General features: G+C 62.8%; 1 protein-coding gene across 1 annotated transcript in view; it reads right to left on the reverse strand.

The window, feature by feature from the left end:
• Nucleotides 1-18,350, reverse strand: part of Shisal1 (shisa like 1) — a 34,871-nt gene extending 16,521 nt beyond the window's left edge. Inside the window, exon 1 of the mRNA XM_090358378.1 lies at nucleotides 18,278-18,350. The gene's annotated coding sequence lies outside the window, so the exon portion shown is untranslated. The remainder of the gene's footprint in view (nucleotides 1-18,277) is intronic.
• Between the last annotated feature and the right edge of the window lie 814 nt (nucleotides 18,351-19,164).

Here is a 19,164-nt window from a genome sequence, read left to right on the forward strand (position 1 = left end):
TCAGAGGCCGGGCCCTTGCAGGTCCGAGGGAAAGACGCCCATGCCTGCACACAAGCACACAAAACTTCATCTGCACACAGAGTACTATTCACACATGAAGAAGGAAAGGAAAGCCTTTCCTGGTGGCTCGGCCTGTAATCCTAGCTACTTGGGAGGCTGAAATCTGAGGATCACAGTTCAAAGCCAGCCTAGTTCAAAGAGTCCCTGTGAGACTCTTCAACGAACCACCAGAAACCAGAACTGGCGCTGTGGCTCAAAGTGGTAGCAAAAAACCCCTCAGGGAGAGCACCCAGGCCCTGAGTTCAAGCCCCATGACCACCACCAAGAAGGCAGTCTGTGTTTGCTAGAGGGTGGACGACGCGGCGGGGCACTCAGCGAAGTGACTGGCAGTGGTCAGAGCTGGCGCCCTGCCCAGTGGGGCACACAGGGGCCTGGCCTGGCTGGGCCCCTGTGCACTGTGCATTCTTGGCCCTCTGCCTGGCCGGTCCTGGAGTCTCCTCAAAAGACTGCCCCTAAGGACAGTCCAGGATAAACCCCACTGGGGGTGCTCGGGGGGACCCAGGCACGGGCGAGGCACAGCTCAAAGCTGGCCGTGGCTGTGTGGTTAGCACGCGGCCGCCAGGCCCTCGGATAGGAATGTGCCAGGCCCACAGCTTCAGGCTGGGAAGCCGACCACGTGAGCCCTGGCTGCAGGGCAGCCACTCAGGGCTGGGGAACTCACAGTCTGGAAACTTTCCCTAGGGGTTAGACCCCCTGCTCGGCCAGCGCCCGGCAGAGCGTGAGGGCCTCGTGAAGCTATGAACGGCCAGGTCTCCCCTGGCGATGCTGGGAGCCCTCCCGGCTCCCCGTCCCCTGCCTGCTGTAAGCTGCTTAATTGCTGCATCGGGCCCTGCGGGGACGCGGGAGATTAAAGTATTTGAGTGTGCTTAGAAGACGGCGCCCGGCGGCCAGGCTGCCCTGGAACTGTGCTGTGGGCAGCAGGTTGTACCTTCAGAGGCGCAGGCCCCCCCCCCCCGTGGCAGCCTGCCCTCTCCACTTCCGGAGTCAGAGCCCAAGTTCAAGGGTGGCTGGTGGCGGGGGAGGGAGTCCCCTCAGATGCAGGCTGACCCCTCAGCTCTTCCCACACCCAACCAAACCCTGGTGGCCATGGATTCTGTCACCCCTCTGCTGCTGGCTGAGCGGGGCCTACCATAGCAAATGAAGCCTGCAGCCCATCGGCCGGGTCTGCCACTGTTGGCCTGGGCCCCCATGGTCTCTGAGCTCTGTCCCTGCCCAGCTCCAGCCTGGGACAACTCGATCAAATCCACTGCCTTGAGGCCTGGAGAGGCAGGGGTTGTGGGAGTTCTCCTTAGGGCCAGCCAGACACAGCGACAGCAGTCCCCGGGGTCTGCCAGGGCCTGGGCACGGAGGCTGCCAGCTGAGCTGAGGAGGCCCCGTGGGTGCCCCGCCAGCCTCTGGGTAGGGAACTTTGTGGGCACTGCCTGGCCTCGGCCTCAGAAAGGAGGAAACTGAGGCTCAGGGAGGTGACGCTCAGACACGGCTCTAAACCCTGACCTGCCTCCCAGGCCCAGCATCTGCGGCTCACGCTGTCATCCCGGCTACTGAGGGGGCTGAGATGTGAGGATCATGGGTCAAAGCCAGCCCAGGCAGGGAAGCCCACGTGACTCCTAGCTGGAAGCAGAGCTGTGGCTCAAGGGGTAGAGCACCAGGCGTGAGGGAAAAAGCCAGGTGAGAGTGTGAGGCCTTCGGGTCAAGCCCAGTGTCAGCACAGGAGGTTTGAACTTCTGGCTCCATGCTCTGAACGCTGGTTGGCTGCCTAAGATGGCAGCTCATGGCCAGCAATAGACGGGAATCACTGGAGAACATTCTGGGGCTTCCCTGCCTGCGGTCTGACCAGGTCCAGAGCCCGAGCTGGGCATGCATGGCTGCCGTCCACCCTCGGGTCAGCTGGGGACAGCGGCTCTGAGATTTGAGGATTCTTTTTAAACATGGAATCTGGCGAGGCCAGGAAGGAGAGGAAGGAGAGCATGTGTGGAGAGAACCAGAGGTGGGGTGGGGAGCATGGACCCCCAGCCCCCCCAATCCACCCATGTGTGGGCTCAGAAGGGACTCCACACCGTAGGGTGCCTTGCCTGGGAGCGAGGGGTGAATGCTGGGTCAGCCTGGCACTTTAGCGGCTGCAGGGGGCCTCGCTTCTGGCCCTCCTCAGCCCCCATGCCCAGCACAGCACGTCCCGTCAAGGGCCCACCTGCCCTCTGCGCCTGTGACCTCAGGGCCTTTGCAGGAGCTGTCCTCCCCCCACCCTCAGTGTGAGGACCCAGGCGAGCCACCCACTGGGTGTGGACCTCAGGAAAGAGCTCAGCTCCCAGGGTGGGTAGGAGCATGGCTGCACCAGGCTGAGGCCTCCTCAGAAGTTACCCACACCAGCCCTGAACCTCCATCTGTCCTCTGAGGACAGAGGACAGTGTCCATTCAGTGTCTGTGTCCCAGCTGCGCTGAAGGCAGGAGGGAAGCAGAGCCCAGACAGCCCTGCCTGGATGCCTGGAGGCTGGCAGCAGAGTCCCACGTGTGGGCCTTGGCGAAGGTTAGCCCTTCCACTGGGCACTGTGCTGGGCGTCCAGTCCTGCTCTGCAGCCTGGTCCCGGAGCGGCCCTCCCCACCCCTGCACTCAGACCTGATTCCTCTTCCTCATCCCTGCTCCAAGACACCCTCTCCAGCTGTGGCGTGGGGGGGCTCGCTCAGAGACCGGCCCCAGGGCGGACGGGACCCCCACCTGGAACTTGAGGCCTGCAGAAGGGCGGAGAGCCCAGGCTCCACAACTGAGGACAGGCAGGGTTTCAGGTCACAGTCCTACAAGATGGGAAATCCCCTCACGGGAGAACCGGGTGGGCCCGCATGCATATAATAGCACAGGTGACGAGGACTTCATCCTCTCCCCCCCCCGGGGGTCCCCAGGCCCCCGGGCCTGAAGCGTGCGTGCACCACCTCGTTCTCAAGACGCTGAGCTGGTACAGGTTACAAAATCCCATTGTGACAAACAGGAATAAGCCAGGCACTCGGGCCTGCCAAGATCAAAGCCTGCCTCTCCAACCCACCAACCAACCGGAGGAGACAGAGGCCCGCCACAGGGGCATGAGGCCACATGGGGAGGGGGCACTCCAAATAGGAGTGTAGGAGGGAGAGAGGGAGGGAGGGAGAGCGGAATATAAGAAGAAAAAGAGAGGGGGAAAAAAAGAGAAGGAGGATGAGGAGAGAAAGAAAAAAAGAGAGGCTGTGCTCTCCTCAGAGCTGGAGCTGGGAGGGCAGGGCTTGTGAAGGCCATCATGCAGGGGTTGAGAGACATAGAGAGAGAGAGAGACAGACAGACAGACAGACAGACAGGGCGCTGAGTTCCAGGCATGGAGCACTTGAAGCGAGCACTCTGGGAACCACTCAGGTCAGCGCTGTCCATCCTGGCCCTTCGTGGCTTATGGTTTGGGTGTCTGGAAGGCCCCAAGGGTCCCCTAGAGCATGCCCCCCCACCAGTGCCCCCCACCAGCGCCCCCCCCAACCAGTGCCCACCTTCTCCAGCCTTTCCTCTCCCCTCTGCTGGCTTAGACCCACACTAATTTCCCCCCTTTGCCTGCTGTGGAGCGCCTCCTGGCCTCTATGTTGTCCCACTGTACAGCACACAGTAGGTGCCGCAGGCACACAGTAGGTGCTGCAGGCGTACAGCAGATGCTGGATAAATGTGCGCTGGCTGGTAGAGTGGGACCTCTATCCACACTCAGCCCGGATGCTCGGGTTCACTCCTACTGGGGTGGGAGCTGCAGAGGTCAGGGGAGGCCCACAGAGAGCCCTGCCCTTGAGCTGAGGGGGGCGGGGGTCCTGGCTTCACCGCAGCCCCCAGAGGCCTGTGGACTGTGAGACTTCCATCAGCCAAGAAGGCCAGCAGCCAACCTGGCAGGACAGGGCCCCTGCACGGAGGTCCCCCCGAGCCTGGGCCCTGTACCTCACCACCAACCAGGAGGGCACGGCACCTCGAGCGTGAGCCTGCAGAGAACATTCCAGAGCATCACCTTTTAAGGCTCTCTTCCTGCAGTCGCCCTGAGACTCCAGCCAACCAAGCTCCAGTGAGTCCTAAACTGGCTGCTTCCCCCGCTCCCTCCCTGCGCCTCCACTCCCAGCCTGTCTGTCTGTCCATCCTCTGTTGTACCCTCTGTGATCCCATCTACACGACTGAGTCCCCTGGAGGTGGGGCCACCCTGCCAGAAGGAGATGAACCTGTCTAGAGACCCCTGTGGTTCTCGGCCCCTGGACACACAACTGTACCCTGTGAGGAACGAAGCACCTCAGGTGGCTTATCCACAGGCAGAGAGGAGGGGCTGCCCCGATCCCCAATACCTTCTCCAGGGAGAAGACCAAGGCCTGGCCTCAGTTTCCCTCATGTAAACCAGCGGTGCAGCCTCCTGCAGGGGTGGAAAGGGCCACACATCCACTGACTGGTTCATCCGTCCACCCGCTGTCCTCTCAGTCCTCTGGCCGGCTGTGGCTGCAGGCCAAGGCTGAACCCCTGGGGTGCCAGGTAAGCAGTCCTGGACAGACTGGAGGAGACTGCTGGTCAGCATGAGCATGTGCTGACTGTGCAAAGGCCCCGGGGTGAGTGAGGTGGAGCAGGGGCAGGTGAGGGCTCCTGAGGGGGCAGTGCCCACACTCACAGACTCCACCCACATACTAGGTGGCAGGAGCCGAAGGGAAGGGAGGCCGAGAGGGACAGGCTGTGCTGGACCCCAATGCCCTCTCCCACTCTTCCTGCCTCCTCACCCCACCCCAGACAGGACACAGCCTGCCCTGAACATCTGGGCCTCATTCCTGCCTGCCCTCTGTGTCAGGCGCTTGCCACAAGCTCATTGGAGCACAGAGACAGTGGGCAATTTGCCCAAGGTCACAAGCAGGCAGGTAGAGGAGCAAGGGGAAGCCAGGATTCCCAGGACTAGTGTCTGTGCATGCTGCACCCCACAGGCCTCTTGCCTCCCTGCAGGGCCTCTCCCACCTTCCCTGTGCCTCCCTTCTGTGACAGGGGTCACTTTAGAACTCTTTCGGCCCTGCCCCTGCAGGGCTGGGAAACTCCTCAGGCCATGCTTACCTGTTGTGCTCTGGGGCTTGGAGACCCAATCCCCTAGAGACATTGGACATGAACCCCTCTCCTCTCCTGGGGGTTGGTCACCATTACCCCCCAGCCATAGGCAAGGAGAGTGGCTAGCCTTGTATAGCAAAGGAGCCATCCCAGCAAGGCGGCAGAGAGCAGCCCAACGGAGGGCAGCGACCCGTCCCTCCTCCCAGGCCTCCCTCCCCTTCAGCTCCTCCCAGCCGTGTGGAGAGGGGGACAGGACAGTGGGGGCACCCCAGAGCTGGGCCTGAGGTTCAGACCCTGCTGTGGACTCCAGGCACCACCCTCGGCTAACACTGGGCCCGTGTGCAAATCTCGCCTCGAGTCAGTCTCTGTGGTCCAGTGGTGACCAGGACCACGGCCACAAGGCCTCCCCACCAGTGGGCTTTGGGCCCCTACAGTGGCCTTGGGATAGGAAATAAGCCAGAGGGAGTGAGCATGAGCCATGCTAACAGGACAGCGCCTGCCACACTGGCCACCCCCATCCCCCTTTCTAATGAGCATGGGGTCCCCAGAAGAAGCTGCACCCTCAGACTCAGGACCTGGAAGCCCCAAGGCGCTGCCACCTCCAGCACGCTCCCTGCTGCACCCCCTGCAGCCTGGCCTGCAGCTTTGGTGCCATCAAAGCCGGGTTCAAAGGGTCCAGAGGAGCCAACTGGCTCCCCCCACCACCACTCCTGGCCTCTGGCCTCCTGCACCAGGCCGTAGGGAGCCCTGCCTCAGTGCCCAGTGGAGCTGGTAATCTGCACTTGGACATGGCGGCCCCAGAGTGCCTGGTGGGGAGGGAGGGGACTTGATTTAATCTCTGCGGTTAGGATTTCAGGTGAATGCACAGCTGAACCCCAAACCAGGATGGCTGGTAGGGACTCTGGAGGGAGGCCAGGAGGCAGGGTGAAGACAGGTTCACCTCAGGAAATAAGCATGGATCTACCACGAAGCAGAGCCAGGCAGGGTGTGGGCCTCGCCCCCCTCCCCTCCCCACAGGCTCAGAGGACCAGAGGGCACTGAGCCTGGGGTCTCCACAGGGCTCCATCCCCTCTGCACTTCTCAGCCACGGGACCCAGGCGAGTCCCTCCCTCCCCTCCACCTGGGCTGTGGAGAGCAACCCGCCCTACTAGCAGGCAGGGGGAGTGAGGGGCTTACCTGGGGGGGGTGCAGCTCCCTACACACAGTGGGTCCTCACCCCAGGCCCCCTCCCCCTGAGCAGAGACCCTGATGGAGCATGGAGTCCAGTCCTAGAACACACTCAGAGGACACAGGACGATCTGGAGATGTGGCACAGTGTGGCCAAGCACCAGAGCTGTCCAAAGCTGTGACGGTGGTGGACGGCCACAGCCATACGAGGCCAGGGCCAGGGGTAGGGCCCCAGAGACTCAACAGATGCAGCCTGATGGTCCTTTTTCCCTTTTAACATAAAGCTGAGCTGTAAACATATTATGTACTTAAAAGAATGCACCCAGTCGAGAAGGCTGGGCAGGAAGCAGGAGCCATGCCCAGCCTGTGATGGCAGAGATATCTGGTCTACCACAGACAATGCAACAACAAAGAAGGCCTGCAGCTGAACCAAGCCATGGTTCTGTGGCTTGGAGTTGGACACAAGACGCCCTGGTTTCAGGTGACTCCTGGCCTGGGGCAAAGGGGGTGGGGTGGGGGGAAGAGACGGGGAGATGATGCCTGGACGGTGTTGGTAGCTGATCACCTGCTCTGGAGACCTTGTGGTCGGGGGCATGGGCCGTGAACCCACATCACCCCTGGATCCCGTCTGGGGGGAGATGTCCTGCTGAGACCTGCCCGAGGGGGCGCTGTTCCTCACCACGGAATCCTGACCAGCTAGCCTTGCCAGCCATGCAGGGAGCGGCCTCCCTGTGAGGGCTCTGGGTTCAAGGTGGGGCACGTGGTGGGGAGGAGGCAGAGCCCACCAGCTCGGGGCCAGCAGCTTGGGCCGAGCCTCCATTTCCCATCTAGGAGAGGCGGGAACCAGATGCCAGAGCCTGGCTCTAGAACATTCTGAGGCCTCGTGAAGAAGGGCTGGTCCCCAGGTGGCACTGTTTGGGGGGGAATTCCCTTAAGGGGACACAAGACCCCAGCCCTCCTCCACCCGTCCAAAGCACTGGGACAATGGACCATCCTGAAACCTGGAGATCCACCAGCACAGAGAATCCTTTCCTCCTCTCCCCAAGCCCATCACCTGGGGGACAGCGGAGAGCAGGTGGCCAGGATGAGGCGGGGGTGGGGGTGGTCTCTGGGCCCTCCTCCGACTGGGGTGGGGCTGGAGCAGTGCTCCCTGCAGCAGGGAGCAGCGGCTGGGTGGGATGGGAGGGCTGGGTTAGAACAAACCAAGTCACCACCCGCTAATTGGGAGCAGTTGCTCTTCCCAGCAGACTTGTCAGCTGTGATTAAGTCAAGTTGCCTTTAGGCCAATCAACTTCAAAATGATGCAAATTGGGCAGCAGTGGAGACCTTGGAGATGGAGCCCTGGCCTGCCCCCCCATCCTGCTCCCACCGCCAGCCTGGGGGGACCCCACTTCCATTCCACGCAGCTCCCCTGGCACCTGCGCTCCTGGCTCTGGCCGGGTAATGAGCACAGAAGCTGCTGGAGGAGGGGCCCAGCTGGAGCTGGGTAGGGGCGGCTCGATCCTGGCTCCTCTCACGAGGTCCAGCTGTCTACTGCTGACCCAGGCAGCGTCTGCACTCACTGGGCTTCCCATCCAGAGGCATGGCTGGACAGGCTCGCCAGGGGCTTCTGAGATGGCTGTTTACCTTCCTGGGCTCTGGCCTGCCCCCCTTAGCTCTCAGGGGGGCCAGACAGGGTGCAGGCAGCACCCTCTCCCTTCCCTTCCCATCTGCAGGTCTGGACTCCGGGACGGCCCCCACTCTGGACCCCACACCAGTGTCCACCTCCCTCCCCCAGGTTGTGAGTGGCACTGACCTTGGGAGGGGAGGGGAGGGAAGAGGTTTGGGGTGGGGCAAAAGAGAAGGACCCGAGGGACAGCATATGCTGAAAGGGGGGCCTGTCTCAGAGTGGCAGGGGGCTTTGTCTGACCTGCCCCTATCCAAGCTTGGGAAGGGGAGAGACTAAGGGTCCTGGGGGCCTTTCCTGCGAGGTGCCTCGCCAGCGAGAGTGAAGCACAGCCTCACTGATAAATACAGCTGGCCCGATCCCTCCCCAGGTGGCCCAGTCCCTCCCTAGGCGGCCCAGCTCATCAGGAGGCAGGGGGGATTAGCCCCCCACGTGGCAGACCACCCACCCAGCCAGGCACAGCCCACCTTGGTCAAGGCTGCCTTATCACATGTCCCCCGGGGGAAAAGCCACAGGCACAAGCCTCCCTTCCAACCTAGCCTGCATTTACAAAAGGAAGGTCTCTTTTAATGGAGAGAAAATGGCAAAATCTTGTAGCCTGGGTTGATGTCTGAGTAAACAGAATTCCAGAGGTCTAATTAGCCTGCTTAGGAGGAGCGGAGACTCCAAACTTTCTGGGAACTGGGGAGGTAACATCAAAAAGCATTTATGAAAGAGCTGGGTCGGCAGAAACCAAGGAGAAATGGGACAGCCAGGGTGGCGTCCCCGAAGGAGGCCGGAGCCCCCGCCCCAGAGGACAGACAGGGCAGCCTGTCCTGGCCCCGTGTCCCTGGACATGCAGCTGAGTCCTTCTGGACCCAGCTCTGCAGTAGGGTGCTAACCTAGCCCCCGAGTGACCTCATTCCTGGAAACCACAGTGCAGCACCATCAGCTGGAAGCTGGCCAGCCCACAGCTCCACCACCCTCGGACCAAGGCCTCGGTTCCCTGCTCTCTGGCCAGGCGGCAGTGCCCTGAGTGGGAGCAGAGGCAGCCACGACGCCCAAGAGACGCTGGACCTTCTGGGGTCACAGCTCTGACGTACAGAACCAGTCTCCATGGGGCCCCCTCCTCGTGATGCCCAGCCACCTGGCTCTGTTGCAGGGGCTGGATGCCCAGCCAAGGGCTGGGATCTCCTGGGCACTGACCCCCCCACTATTGTGGGCTGGAGGGCCCCTGAGCACGGACCCCTGGAGGGCTCTCTGACACTGGCCCCTGCCATGGACTGGGGGACCTCTGGGCTCTGACGCCCTGTCTTGGGCTGACACTGGAAGCAGATGCAGAGCCTGAGCTGACCATGGGGTGTGGTCACCACCTCCACACAAAAAGTGGACAACACAGTTCTCAGAACACCTACTGTGCGCCGCCCAGGCTGGGTGGCATGCACACGTCCAGTTCCGGTGACACAACAGTACAGAGACACCCATGGCCAGGTGAGACCCACGTGCAGCCAGGCTCCTGGCCAGGCCTGTCCTCCACCTTCCAGGCTGGGGTCCTTTCTGGACCCTGCCCTGGCCTAGGGGAGGCAGCAGGAGGAGGAGGAGGCTGCCAGCCCCCTGGCTGGGAGGCCCCCGCCTTTCCGGGACACAGCCCTCCAGGGGTGCCATGGCAGTTCCCTCAGGCCCAGCTCCATGGCCGCAGGAGCTGCCATGGTGAAGAGCTGGCTTCGGGGAGCCCTGTCCCCTTTCCCCAGATGCGCATGTCTTTTTCAAACAACCAGATGAGAAGTCAGGAGCGGGGCAGTGGCACCAGCCTGGACAGACCCAGGAGCTTCAGGGCCTGCGTGTGCCAGTGTCTCCTGACCCCAGGGACAAGGCTGGTGTCAAGGGAGACAGGTCAGGTTCCAGGTGCCACACACTCATTTTAAAGCCAGTTTCTCTCCTCCCATCATCCTCCATTCGGGAAAGAAACTTGGACTAAGTATTTACTGTGCGCCTGCCCCATTCCTCAACCCCGGGACTATTTGCAGACACAGCTCCTCCTTGTTGTGGGGTGCCAGGTAAGAAGAGGAGGGAACCCTCCAGACGCACGTCAGAGGGCAGATGGCATTTCATGGCTGCGTTCATTGGAGGCCCTTTCAGCTGCTGGCCTCCTGAGGCTGGAGCCTGGGCTGCCGCCCTGCCCACCCTTGGGGGGCCCTGGTACTAAGGGCTCCAGAGGAAGGCAGAGGCCCAGCGAGGCCTTGGACAATCTGCAAATAAACTCTAGCTCAGCCCTCTCCCCCACCGTGCCGGGAGGGAGAGAAAATAGCTTTCACACTGTATTTGCTGATTTTTTTTTTCAGTCCACTGCTTCTAAATCGATCCAGAACAGATTGTCCAATTGTTTGAATTCAGGAAAGAGTTTCCTACTTTCCCCCGGTCCCGCCCCGTCCTGCCAGGCCCTGCCCTTGGTCAGGCCCACCGGGATGCCCACAGCTCTTCGGGGCGTGTTCCCATGTGGGGCCTGCAGGCGACAGGTGCGGGACTGGTCCTGGGTGGGCGCTGCAGGTCCAGGGGCCTCCCTGCCCTCCTGTCCAGTGGGGGTTGACTGTGCTTTCCCAGGAGGCACCGCGCTCTGGGCTCTGTGGAACTGGACTAGTCTGCCCATTTCCATTCTGAGCAGCTTCCTCAACAACATGAACGACTGTGAAAAAGGAGCAGGGCCATCCTCGTCCCCCAGGCAGGGGACTCGTCAGGAGCCAGCAGGGGAACCTGACTGCAGGTACCACCTCCCACTAGGATGGGTTGATTAACAATGTCTGTCTGAGGACTGGGCACCAACTCCCAGTCAGCTGGATTGATTAGCAAGGTCTGCCCCAGGAATGGTGGCCTTCTGGCCACATATTGCTATGGGGTCGCTGCCCTGAGGGCCATGGTGGGCCTGGGCAGCCTAGGTTCCTTTTCTGCTTCACCCCTCTAGCCCCTCCTCCTCATTCACATGTTTAATGCAGGCTGTGCCTCCTCCAGGAATGCCTCCCTGGGCTCAGTGGCCCAAGCATCCATGCATTGCCTTGGAACCAGTCTCAGGATGGACTGAGCAAGTGACTGTCCATGCCTGCCCAGAGACCCTGAGCCCGTCCTGAGCAAGCTGGCCCTGTGCCAATGGGACTGTGACAGAGGCCAGACAAGGCCCTGGCTGTGCTGCCTGTCCCCGGAGGAGCCCACAGGTGGAAGAGGACCCCTACCCTTGGCCCATGCCCCCCAGACAAACTGGGGAACCACCAGCGCACAGTTCCTAACCAGCTCCAATAGCCTGCCCCCCCTGATTCCCCAGGTATTCAGGTAAGAAGAAATGGGGAGGGTACCCACCTGGGCGAAGTCCTCCCATAACCCCACTAGAAGCAACCCACAAGGACCTGTAGATCCACTCCCCAGCCAGAGGAAGGAACAGGGCCCCCTGCCTCCAGGCAGGGAGGAAAGGCTGCCACGCAGAGCCACAGGGGCCAGACACAGGAGCAGCAGCACAGGACACCCTGATGCCTAGGCCCCCCGGGGGGACAGGAGCCACCGAGCCCTCACGGTGCCTCTGCTCACGGTGCCCCAGGCTGCCATGGGCCCTATACAGGCTGGATGGGCCCTGGCCCTGCCTGGGAGGGCGGGGCTACAAAGCGGCCAGGACAGGCTGTGGTGGGGGCGAGGGCTCTCAGGGTCTCTCAGGGGCTGCAACAGAGCTCCCCATCCTAAGGCCTGCTTCCCGGCCCGAGCCTCGCTGCCCCCTGTGCACTCCGGCTTCAGACACGGGTGTCCTGAGCAGACGGGGGTCAGGGCACAGCGCAGGCTCAAGTGTTTGGCTGGAATGCCAGCACCTCTCCACATCACTACCCTGCAGCGCTGCATCCAAATGCACTTCCCAGCGCCCAGTACCTTTACACATGGCAAGATGCCCAGCCGTGGGCAGAACTGACCAGGCCGCCGGCAGCCTCCTCCTCAGAGGGCAGAGGAAGGCTGGTGCTGTCCTGGGCCTCCCTGAGCCCAGAGGGACAGGACAGAGCCCCAGTTCAGCTCCCAAGAGGAACTATCAGGACAGCAAGGAGCCTGGGCCCTGGGCTCAGCCACGGTCCCTCCACTGGACGTGCAGCTGTGATGTGGGGCGCCTCAATCCCCACAGCCTAGCAATCTTCTGCCCTGTCCCGAGTGGTGTGTGATCCAGTCCCTCAGTCATTCACTCATTCACGGCCTCATGGCCTCCTTCCCTCCCTCCTTCCCTCCCTCCCTCCCTCCTTCCCTTCATCAAAGGCCAGCCTGGGCTGGGGATGAGAGCAGTATTGGACAGAATCAAGGTTTTTTTTCCACTCGGCAGAGGATTGAGGAGTACCAGTCCTGCTCTGTGCTGGTCTCCTGCAGTGTTCCAATGGCTGAAGCATTTGCTGAGCACCTACTGTGTGCCAGACTCTCCAAACCTGTGCTCTTCATCTGATGCGTTCACCAGCCCCCTGATGTGGAGGTGTCTCCCAGCCTGTTGGGATGCCAATGCTGAGGGGTCAGGCCGTCCCCCACCAGGCTAGAGCCATATCTGGTCCTCCCTGGACTCAGCAGCCACTTCCCCACCACACAACCCTCTTGCCCTCCGTGCAAGTTATTGTCTTATTTGTTCCTCCTCACCCACCCCATTTTGCAAAGGAAGACACCGGTGATTGCTGGAGTTAAACACAGTCCCATGCTGGCTGTGCGTAAGACGTGGAGCTGGACTGACGCCCGGGCTCTGGGCTCCCCCCTCTCCCCCCCCCCCCCCCGACCGAGCCGACTCCGAGTTGCCTGGGTGCCAGCAAGGCACCGGGACCCCCGCCAGGTTTTGCTCGTGTTCACCCAATGAGCAGGTTGAGATGGTCCCTCTGTCGTGGTGGTGGGAGCTGCTTCTGGCCTGGCTGTCTGTGGAAGGCGGCTGTCTACACAGCACACAGGACCACGGACACCCGTGCCCAAGAGCACTCTGCCAATACACCTGGCTCTTACAGAATAGGTGAGGAAGCTGGGTCCAAGGCCCAAAGAGCAGCCAGAAGAGGGGCGTGGCCGGCAGAGCCTGGCCACCCAGCTTCCCGTCTGCGCCCAGGGCAGCAGCTCTTCCTCACGCCTCCCTGGGCCTTGGGCCCGTTGCCCTGGCAATGGGCCCCAGCTCAGCGGCCTGCTTCTTCCCCAGAGGGCCTGCGATCCCTGGGATGCGATTCCGGGCAGTTATTCCCGACCCACTCCTAGAAACCAACAAGCTACGCCACGTGCCAGGTGGCTGCCAAGCCGAGAAGGCCCGCTCCGAGCCTGGCTCGCAGGACTGACGGCCGGGCTCCTGGAGGATGCCAGGCCTTCCGCACACACACAGAGATCCATGACTCTATGCTCTGGATGCAGCGATGGAGGGCTAGAGCCAGACACTGGTGAGAGTGGGGCGTGACCTCCCGGGTCCAGGTCCAGCCCAGGAATGAGGCTCACAGAGGGAGGGCTTTCAAGCCAGCACCAGGGTCTGTCTGTAGAATGACCCACTCATGACCTTTGCCTTGCTACCCACACAGAGGCCAGACTTGGCAACTGCTGAGTCAGGCCCGGTGGTAACTAAGGAGCTGGCTCACAAGAGGCCACACCAAGACTGCAAACCCTGCTCAAGAAGGTCCTTTTCCTCTTCCTGCTAGCATGCACTCCTCCACACCCTGCAATACCCAAGCTAAAGTGCCCTCTGCAGGAGCCCCTCCCAGATCCATCTTTTCTTTGTTCTCCCCCATGCTCCACCCACAAAGAAGCTGACCAGGTCAGCCCTAGACAGCTCTGATCCAGGGAACCGGGGACTGTGGAAGCTAACAGCACTTCCATGGTTCTAAATCTAGCTGCCAATTCAATTTCTCTCCAACAAAGGAAAGGAACAGAAGAGGAAATAAAGCCCCTGACCCTCCCTTCCCTGGCCAGGTCAGCTCAGGAACACAAAGCAGGAAGCTTTCCTGCAGGGTTAAGGCAGGCGTTTGCCTTTATTTTTAATATGCACCAATATCTAAGAAAATGGCACTTTATTTTGAGCTCCTCCTGCAATGAGGAGATCCAGAATCTGGCACAGGAGACAAAACTTTCCCAGCTCTGAGATTTCCCAACGCAAATCTCAGCTGAACGGAGCCAGCGCCCTCCCTCCCCCACCCTCCCCTTCCTCCCCCTCCCCAGCCCCCTCCCTGGGCTTTTCTCTGAATCTCCCAGGCAGGCATAATCAGATTATGTAGCTAGGTTTTCAAAGATCATGATTTGTCTCATTTCCAAGGAAGTGTGAACAAAAGTAAATAAATATATTTTTTCCCTCCCAAGGCTCTGATAAAGACTTGCCGAACTTAATTCAGTGTTAACTGGGTGTCGTTTGGGTAGCTCATACGTTATTTTTTTTAATTTCTTAAAGACAGTATGCACGCGTCTGTGGAGCACAGATGGGTGGCAGTGGAGGGGGGTCCCGTGAGGAGGGGGAGAGCAGGCTGGGAGGATGGAGGGGAGGAGGGAGAGCAGGCTGGCAGGATGGGCATGGGGACAGTGAGCTGGGAGGATAGAGGGGAGGAGGGAGAGCAGGCTGGGAGGACCGCCAAGGAGGAGCTCCATTCATTCTGGTCTGCAAATATGGGGCGAGATATTTGCATTTCATGGCTTTTCCCCGGGGGATGCCGGGTGGTGTGAGGGATTCCGCACACACTCAGCTCCTTTTGAAAGGAACTCTTGGAGAACTGGGGTCTCCCTCACCCAGGAAGCATGCCCATCCCCTGCCCACCCCGTTCCCAGCTTCTGGGCCAAGCCTACCACATCTGGTTGAACAACCTTAGCCCTCAAGGGCATCCGATTCACTCTGTGACCTTGACACTTTCCCAGCCCACTCTGGGCCTCGGTGACCCCACTCTGACTGCTCACCCTGAAACACAAGCTGGGGAGAGGAGGCCCCACTCTGAGGACACTGCTGTGCCTCTCTGTCCCTGCTACAGGCTCTGTGTCACTCGCGTTCAGGACCGGGGACAGCCCTGAGTAAGGGGAACCCAGCCTTGAAGAACTCCATTAGCTCAAGTGTAAATAAAGAAAGAAGAGCCAGGCGTGGCGGCTCACACCTATTATCCTAGCTACTCAGGGGCTGAGATCTGAGGATTGCTGTTCGAAGCCAGCTCAGGCAGAAAAGTCCATGAGACGCTTATTTCCAGTTAACCACCAGAAAACGCGAGTGGAACTGTGGCTCAAAGTGGTAGAGCACCAGGCTTGAGCTGAAGAGCTCAGGCAGCCCAGACCCTGAATTCAAGCCTTACAATGGGCAGAAAAAAGAAGAGACTTCCAGAAGCAGGGGGGGGGGGGGGCAAGGGGCGCACAGGGCGGGGAAGAGGAGCTGGGACACTCAAGATCCCCATCTGTCCTGTCTAACATCAAACATGGCTGAGCCGGCTCATCTGCTGCCTCAGGAAAGCCCCAGGGGCTTGGGTCCTTCTAGGGATCCGTTCCACAGAGGAGGCCACATGAGGAGGCTCCAGAAGGAGAGAAGGGCAAGGAAGAGGAAGGAGGAGAAGGATGGCTCCCTCCTGACCGGGGAGGGCGGGTGACAACTGCATGTCCCCAGAAGGCCAGGCAGGCAGGCAGGTTTCCCTCCTCACCTACAGACACCCCTTTCCAAATGGCTGGGAAACAAGGCGTTGCAGTTTGGAGGGGGACTGAGTGACCTGGGAAGGCACTGACTGTGTCTGACTCTGCATGAGTTGGGGGCAGGTGGGACTGGAACCCCCTCGGCAGACTTAACGGAGGTAAGGAGCCCCAGGAAATGGCCCTGAGTCGACAGAAGAGAACAAGGCCGCCCCTCCCCAAGGCATGGGCCCAGGCCACCTCTAGGCCCTGTGGTGCAGTGCTTAGACTGAGGGTCCTAGCTGGGGTTTGTCTTATCTGCCTCTGTAAGTCTGCTTTCATCTGTCTGGCAGAAGCAGGGGTAACAGCAGGGCGGAGGCTGGGCTCTGGGGGAGTCTGCACAGCTGGGTCCCACCTGGGGCCTTTACTGCTGAGGCTGCAGTGGGGGCGCAGCCGGGAGCCCCAGTCAGCAAAGTTATTTGCTGCAGGTAGACAGCAGACGCAGGCAGGCCTGGGCCCATCTCCACCTCCACCTCAGAACCCAGGGCCATGGCATGGGTGCCATTCCTGACCCCAGCAGGGCTAACTGTCCTGGGATGGCAGACACCAGATCACCCACCACTTCCAGACACCTCAGGCATGGGTTCTGCCCAGAGCCAGTCCTACCTGGAGCCCTGCCTCCGCGCGCGCCCAAAGCCCTCCACACCCCAGCTCTGCTCCCCGAAGGTTTCTGCCTGGCCATCTTCTCCTTTTCCTTTCTGAATGGCTCCCCAGTCCTTCCCAACCCCAACCCCCATCCCTCCTCACAGGGGCCTGCTGCTTCCCCCACCTGCCTCAGACTCAACCACCCAGAAACTGCCGGGAGCAGAGCTGGGCCCTTGAACAGCTCAGGGGCCCAGAGTTTGGGAAAAGAGCAGCTCAGGATCTGGATGGATGAGTGACAGGTGACCAGGAGGGGCCCTGCTGCTGTCCCTCCCTCCAGGCATCCTTCCCCCTCTCTGGAATGTTCCAGCGGCACTGCCCCCTCCCCTTCCCTGCTGGTCAGTATTGCTGCCTCCATAAGCTCCAGATATGAGGACACACACACATACAGACACACACACACACACACACTCACACTCACACACACTCACACACCCCACTATCCTTACCTGGCCAAGCGAGCTCAGTGAGACCAAGACACTAGAGAAAATGGGGGTGGGGGGGGGAGCTACCTGGCTGCAGAACTTTCTGGAGCCTCTTGTCCCACATCCCACCTTCAGCAGCCCTCTGTGGAGGAAGGGTCCTGAAGAGAGGGCTGTCATCCGGGCAAGCAAGGAGGGGCCCGGGCTCTGGCCAGTTAGGACCAGCAGAGATGGGAGTACCCTGGGCTGGCACCAGAGCCCTGAGGCTCTGAGCCCTGAGCCCTGGGCTGCCCATGTAGACTTGATGCCACACCGCTCCCAGCCAGCCCGGCCGGCCCCTGCCCAGTGAGGGCCAGCTCAAAAGTCCCACTGCACCCGGCCCATCACCCCAGCCTGGAGGGAACAGGGGTGGGCATAGAGGGTGGAAATGCTGGGTTTGCGCCCTGCACGGGAGCCACTCACCAGGTCTCCATCAGCCGGGAGGGGGACTCCCAGGACAATGTCAGGACAATGTAACTCACAGGACAACCTAACTGAACAACACCAGGACCCGGCCCTCACTTTACAGACAAGCTGAGAGAGGTGCAGGAGAGGCTGGTGGAAGGCTGAGCGGAGGGCTGGGGGTCACCCAGCCTTCCTCCCCACCCCTCACCGGACACGCGCCCCGGGCAGCGCCAGGCACCTTCTCAGCCCTGGGGACGGCTTCCATTCCACCTGGGCAGCGGGGACGCAGGGCTCAGAGGGGGCGCTCGCCCTGCTCAAGGTCACACAGCAGGGAGAAGAGCGGTGTCCAGGCAGGGCACTTTCTGCACTGCCCATCAGACCCGGGCCGGAGCCCCGGGGAGGGGCGGCCACGCCGACGCGCACGAACTCTCGGCAGGTTATGTAAGCCGGTGGGCCGGGCCGGGGTCGGGCCGGGCCGTCAGCCGGAGACCCCGGCCCCGGCGACCCGGGCACGGGCCAGGCCTGGCGCGCCCGGCCCGTGTCCACTCCCCGGAGAGAGCCCCGGACGCGCCACGACGCGCTGGCTTTTTATTTTTCCTTTCTTGTTTTTCCCCTCTGCGGAGTAACGAACCCTAATTCTAATAATGACGATAATAATTAGAATAACTATAGCCCGGAGACGCTTGGGGTCTCGTTGCTATGGCAACCGCGGGCGTGCCCGAGCTTCCGGGGCCGCGGCGGGGCCACCAGTCCCGGGCGCCGGGTCGGGGTCCGCGCGGCCCGGCCGGGGGGCGCGAGCGGGCGCTGCCCACCCGCCTCGCCCCCGCCGGGACCCCGCGACCGCCCGGCCCGCGAGGCTCCTCAGCCCCGGCCCCGCGCGCGCCGGCCCGGCTCGCCGCGCTCCCGGACTCGGTCCGCCGGCGCCGGGCTCCGCCTCGGACGCCGACCGCGGACCCGGCGCCCAGCGCCCCGGCCGCCCCTCCCGGACGCGGCCCTTCCCCTCCGGGGCCCAGCTGCCGGCTTCCGCGCGCCCGGCTCCCCGGCGACCCCGACCCCTTCCCGAGCGCCGCGCCCCGCGGCCCCTAACGCGCGTCCCCCCCCGCCCCCAGCCCGGGCGCGGGACCCCGCCCCCGCCGGCGCCCGACCCCCCCCCCCGCCGCCCCCGGCCTCCCCGGGGTCCCCGGCGCCGCTCACCTCGTGCCCGCGCCGGCCGCTCCTCGCTCGGCGGCCCGGAGCCGGCGCCCGCGGGAGACGCCTGCCGGGGGGCGGGGCGCCCACGCCGCGGAGCCCCCGCCGCCGCCGCAACAGTTGTCCCGGCTCCGGGGCCGAGGGGCTCCGGCGATCGGGGCCGGGGCGCGGGGCGCGGCGTCCGGACGCGCGGGGCGCTCGGGCTGGGGGTCCCGCCGCGCGCCCCGCGCCGAGGCTCCGCCGCCCCGCCGCCCGCTCCGAGCCCCGCGCCCGCCCGAGCCGCCGCCGCCGCCGCCGCGCTGCCGCCGCTGCCGCCGCTGCCGCCGGCCCCGCGCCCGCCCGAGCCGCCGCCGCCGCCGCCGCCTCACTTCGCGCCCGCCCGCGCGCCCCGCGCCCTCTGCTGCCCCCTCGCCGAGCGCCGCGCGTCCTGCCCGAGCCGCCGCCGCCGCGCTCTGCGCCCGCCCGAGCCGCCGCCCCGCGCCGCCCCCCCATGGCCCCCCATCCCTGGGGTCGCGGCCCCATCCCCGGGGTCACCGCCCCATCCCCGGGTCACCGCCCCATCCCCGGGGTCACCGCCCCATCCCCACGGTCACGACTCCATCCCCGGGGTCACCGCCCCATCCCCGGGTCACCGCCCCATCCCCGGGGTCACCGCCCCATCCCCACGGTCACGACTCCATCCCCGGGGTCGCGGCCCCATCCCCGGGATCGCCGCCCCTCCCTGGGTCACTGCCCCATCCCCGGGGTCACAGCCCCATCCCCACGGTCACGACTCCATCCCCGGGGTCACAGCCCCATCCTCGGGGTCACTGCCCCATCCCCGTGGTCATGACTCCATCTCTGGGGTCACAACTCCATCCCCGGGGTCACCACCCCATCCACAAAGTCACCGT

Source organism: Megascapheus bottae, chromosome 2 (genome assembly GCF_031878675.1).
Source record: "Megascapheus bottae isolate mThoBot1 chromosome 2, mThoBot2.hap1, whole genome shotgun sequence".
NCBI classification, from domain to species: domain Eukaryota; kingdom Metazoa; phylum Chordata; class Mammalia; order Rodentia; family Geomyidae; genus Megascapheus; species Megascapheus bottae.